This window comes from Leptidea sinapis, chromosome Z (genome assembly GCF_905404315.1).
Source record: "Leptidea sinapis chromosome Z, ilLepSina1.1, whole genome shotgun sequence".
Lineage (NCBI taxonomy): Eukaryota > Metazoa > Arthropoda > Insecta > Lepidoptera > Pieridae > Leptidea > Leptidea sinapis.
The window spans coordinates 7,809,416-7,814,798 of NC_066312.1; the positions used below are offsets into that span (position 1 = coordinate 7,809,416).

Sequence of the window (5,383 nt, forward strand, 5' to 3'; positions counted from 1 at the left end):
TTTTAACACGATATTTGTTCCCCCAAATTTTTAATTTTTGTAATACCAGCAATTTGTTCGAAATTTTTGAAGTAACACTTCTTTAGGCGCGACTTTGCGGTACAAAAGTCACTTGAAAGAATTTTTTAAGCCATTATAACTTAATGGTTTTAAAAAATATTTCAAATTCCATCGTTCTTGAGGAGTTAACTCCAGTCGTGCGTCGGAGCTGACACACATACCTATTTATTTTATAAAATATCAACGTAAAAGTATACATAAAAATTAAGTAATAATTAAACTGTTGCGAAAAACAGAAAGTACTCTAAATATACAATACATCTATTATTAAGTAACCTTAGTTTCTCAGAAATACTGTAATCTAAATTAAAACTGAAAAAAAAAAACTGATTTTATATGTTAGTTTAATAGTCTTGCCATAAATACTGAAACTTTAAACGTTGAGGCTAGTTATCAATAAAAGTACGCACTTTTTTATAGGAAAATTCTTCTCTGCCAATCCTATGGATTGTTTACGGACTCCAAATTTTCATGACGTTTAGAGCAAGCCGTACCTTCTAAAACTGACCATTAATCATAGTCCAGTGAATTAAGATCAGCACTAGACGACAGCCAGTCTTCAGCTCTGATGAAGTCCGAAACGTTCTTTTCCAACCCAGACTGCGAAGACCGAGCTTTATGACCCGCCGCCGAGTTTTGCTGGTAGGACCATTCTTGGTAATTGAACATGGTGTTGTTAAAGGGGTTCACTACCTTCTCAAGAATGGTATGACCGATTTTTTTATACCTGTTTCACAAAAGTATGGCTTAGTCACTCCTTCATAGCTAATACCCCCCACCAAACCATCACTGAAGTCGGATAGTGCCCATGTTGCACTCTGTCAACTATTTGAGAAGCTTCCTTAGAGCTTTGAGCATATATGAGGTCATTTTGTTTGTTGAAATGTTGCTCAATTGTAAAAAAAATCTCATCCGTAAACAAAAAAAACTGTGATCTCCCTTTGCGTATCGCTTCAGTAGTTGTTCGATGTTACCACCCTATTCTTTTTTAAATTATCAGTTAAGAAATGACCAGTACATCTCTTATAGGCTGCATGCTTATACCCTGCAAGTCCTAAGTTATGTTTTAAAATACTCGACATGGTTCTTCATCTATCTTCACTGCTCGAGATAAAATCTTTTGCTTTTGTACAGGATTTCTTTGAATTCTTTCCCCTACTGTTTTGACCACCTTTGAACACGTACACTAATAAGTACACTTTTAACTTATTAATATATATTGCCAAACTTTAACAGTTTGTTGGCAAGTTAATGCGCTTAAAAAACATTTAATTATGTGTACATACTTAACTACTACTTACGTTAATCTAAACTATTAGGACTTACAACTAAACATTATTAGAATTATTACATTTACTAAATCTATATACTAAATTAGCATATAGCATTGTTGAATAACATTGAACAACGTGGACGGCCAGATCTTTTTCTGTCACCAATAGAGGAGGGCGAGTTGTAAAAATTGCATTTGGCTCCATACCTGCTTTGTGTAATGCAATCACAGTGGTTCGGTTCTCTTTATCACCCTACTCAATTTTAATATCGCAAAATATTGTATAATGTATCGGCGCCAAAGTGAGACAACTCAATGAACAATCATATAAAAATGACAGATTCCAAAAGTTAGATTTTATTAATTTTTAATTGTATCAGTATTTATGGCCAGACTTAGTACATTAGCACTTTTCAAGCAATGTGTTTAATATTTCATTTTAGCAAATAATGAGATGTACTGCCGTAAAATTAATAAGAGTATTTAATGTAGACAAAATAACATTCGAATAATACTTGCACGTCATATTCATATAGATTTGTATTATGGTATTTGATTGAGCTGTGAATTGAGCATATTTGAAATTATGGCTACGTGATTGAATGAATTAATTAAGGAGCACTGGCACAAATGAGTAATAAATAGTCTATACACTACACGGTCAGCTGCTGAGAACTATAGGCGCCGCCCGATCGTCACTCGACATGCAACACACAGACGAAAAAGTTTGAGACGATGTAATAAAAGTTTCACTTTAATAAAAAGTTCACATCACACAGAACTGGGCCCTTAGATTGCAGTATATTGTCCTCTTCAATGTCTTGATTGTCATTAACCTATTTAATAATACAAATTGTTATGAAAAACATCATATTATTTACAAAATAACATTAATAGCTCAGAATAATTACGCTCAGAACGATATTTTCATTTATAGTTCTTGTCAATATAGAAGTTACATCAGAATTAATGTGTGCGTGAGCGTCACGTACTTACATTCGCCAACACACACACAGACAGCCAAATAATGTTGCAAGTAAATAGACATTTTAGACAATTTCAATTTAAAATAATACGAAGCGTAAGTTACAAATTTTGAAAGATGCCATTGAGTGTCAAAATGGCACGCACACATGCATCTAATAGGTGCCGTAATAAGGATGCTATTGTTCTTAGGTAGTGCGGTATCTAGTTGGAGCGCAGCGGACACCAATCTTTAATCTATGATTATGTAACTAGAGGCTTTGAATGACCAACTTTAAGTCGATATTACTAGTCACAGAATATGTCATTTTTGAGCAGGGCGAGCAGAGTTCCCACCGGGTAACTCCAATTGATTTCTGTGATATATTGTTTCCCTGCCACTTCTGGACCGATTTTAAAAATTTTAGAACTCATAGAAAGCTTCCGAAATTTTCTAGGTTAGGATCTCAGGAACTCTTAATTATTATGGAATGAATGTATTCCGATTTCCATATCCATTTCTGTGCCCCTGACAACATTTTTTTAATGATAATAAGGGTCGCGACTTATATAAGAGACTTATAAATGAAATTGTTTAATTGAAATATTTTTTTTTCAGTGTGTTGTTTTTCCACTGAGCAATTAAATAAAATTTACCCCAAATCTTACCGGGTATAAGCTGTTGTTATTGTACGCTGCGACCGATGTGTGTCTGTCTCTTGTATTTCTTCATACTTCATCCTGAATCCATTTACTGCAAAACTATTTGACATTAAACAAAATACTTTTATGAAATAGGAAAGAAAGAGTGTATATGTGACCTGATGTTAAGTGGTAAGGTAGTCGAAAACATAGCAAAAGATGGAAGTACCTAGGGAGAAGAAGTATTTGAAAACATAGCAGAAGATGAAAGCTAGAAGCAGTGAGAGGAACGTAGGGAGGAGAAGACTTAAAAGAACATTCGATCAGACAAACCAGTGGGAGGCTCCTTTGCACAGGATACCGGCTAGATTATGGGTACCACAACGGCGCCTATTTCTGCCGTGAAGCAGTAATGTGTAAGCATTACTGTGTTTCGGTCTGAAGGGCGCCGTAACTAGTGAAATTAATGGGCAAATGAGACTTAACATCTTATGTTTCAAGGTGACGAGCGCAGTTGTAGTGCCGCTCAGAATTTTTGGGGTTTTTCAAGAAACCTGAGCGGCACTGCATTGTCATTGGCAGGGCGTATCAATTACCATCAGCTGAACGTCCTGCTCGTCTCGTCCCTTATTTTCATTTAAAAAAAAACATAGGATTCGCCAATAAGTGTGATATAACGCAACGTACTAGATTTCCAGAGCAAATAGATCACAAAAACGTATAAAATAGTTAAAGAATTCTTACCAATAAATTAGATGAGGCACCAATACGATCTTGAACTAAAAATAAAATGAGAAAACTATGAAGGAACACAATAAACACAACCTCTCTCCACGAAAACGATGTAATAATTGAGCTCAATCCCAGGGATCGCCCAGGGATCGCCCAGGGCTTTTAGAACGCCTGACGTAGGTAGCCTAGGTATAAAAATCAATACTGCAGTCTGCATTCCAGCCAATCAGAATACGTCCCCTCATACCACTAACACCCTATTCCCACCTACATGCACAAATCCCAAAATCAAATATAATCTGAGCATATTGATTGATATCACTTTATTAACTCTTTATATTTATATACGACCCCTATAGCTCAGTGGTTAATCACCCTGCCCACTGAGCTAGAGGTCCCGGGTTCGAATCCCGGTAGGTGCAAGCATTTACATGATAAATGTGAATGTTTGTTTCCGAGTCATAGATGTTTATTTGTATTTATGTATGTTTAAGTAAGTATACTGTATTAAATATATCGTTGACTTGTACCCATAGGCTATGGTTATATGCTAGTTTAGCGCGAGATAATTTGTGTAAGAGTGTGTCAATATTATATTATTATAATTATATATCCAAAAATCTGACAAAATGGAATCTTAAGAACTTCATTCTTTATGCATTTTTAAAGTCCGCTATAAAATTCAACATTCACATACACACTTACACAAACACACACATACACACATCCACACCTTATTAGTGTTAAGTAGTTACCTACTTAATGATTATAGATAATATGGCAGATCAGGATCTTCTGATACAGGTTTCAACTAAAAGAAGGTTCCAACCAATTATTATATGATGTAATAATGGGAGGTTCCTTTGCACAGGAAGCCGGCTAGATTATGGGTACCACAACGGCGCTTATTTCGACCGTGAAGCAGTAATATGTAAACATTACTGTGTTTCGATCTGAAGGGCCCGTAACTAGCGAAATTACTGGGCAAATGAGAGAGAGAGATGAGACTTAACATCTTATGTCTTAAGGTGACGAGCGCTATTAAAGAGCTGCTAAGAATTTTTGGGTATTTCAAGAATCCTGAACGGCACCGCATTGTAATGGCGTATCAATTATTATTATTTTCCCTTATTTTTATTAAAGAAAATACTTTTGGTACCAATAAATAAATTTGAATTTGATTTATCATAATCTCTGCAAATCTATTCACACATTAATTATTAATTTTACGACCCACATAGCCCAGTGCTTAGATACCCTGCCTGTGACCCGTGAACTAGGAGCCTGGGTTCGAAACCCGGTGGGTGCTAAAATTTATATGATGAATATGGATCTTTGCTTCCATATCATGAATTATATAATGTATTTATGTATTTTATTTTCTTTTTCTTACAACCATCAGATACCACAGGCTCTGCCTAGTTGGGGCAAGATAATTTGTGTAATAGTGTGTCGATATTAATATTATTTTATATTATCTTGTCCAATGAGGCATAGCCCTATGACTCATTAGCTCGATGAAGATTTATTTAATTCAATATACCAACTTAAATATACATACAAACAATTATGACTTGGAAACAAACATCTATATTAATTATACAGACGTTGGGCGTAGAAGGAATACGAACTTCTGGTTCAATATTCATGATTCTTTGGGCCGTCTTTGCTAAAAATAATCTTAATATATATTAGTCCGAGTGCGGCACTGAA

The 5,383-nt window shown here is 35.1% G+C and overlaps 1 long non-coding RNA gene across 1 annotated transcript; it reads right to left on the reverse strand.

Annotated features, from left to right (window-relative positions):
• Positions 1-1,954: 1,954 nt before the first annotated feature.
• Positions 1,955-3,770, reverse strand: LOC126978329 (uncharacterized). The gene is made up of 3 exons (XR_007732613.1): positions 3,683-3,770; positions 2,966-3,058; positions 1,955-2,169 (listed from the first exon to the last, which is right to left on the reverse strand). It is a non-coding gene; the product is annotated as an uncharacterized LOC126978329 (long non-coding RNA).
• Positions 3,771-5,383: the final 1,613 nt, after the last annotated feature.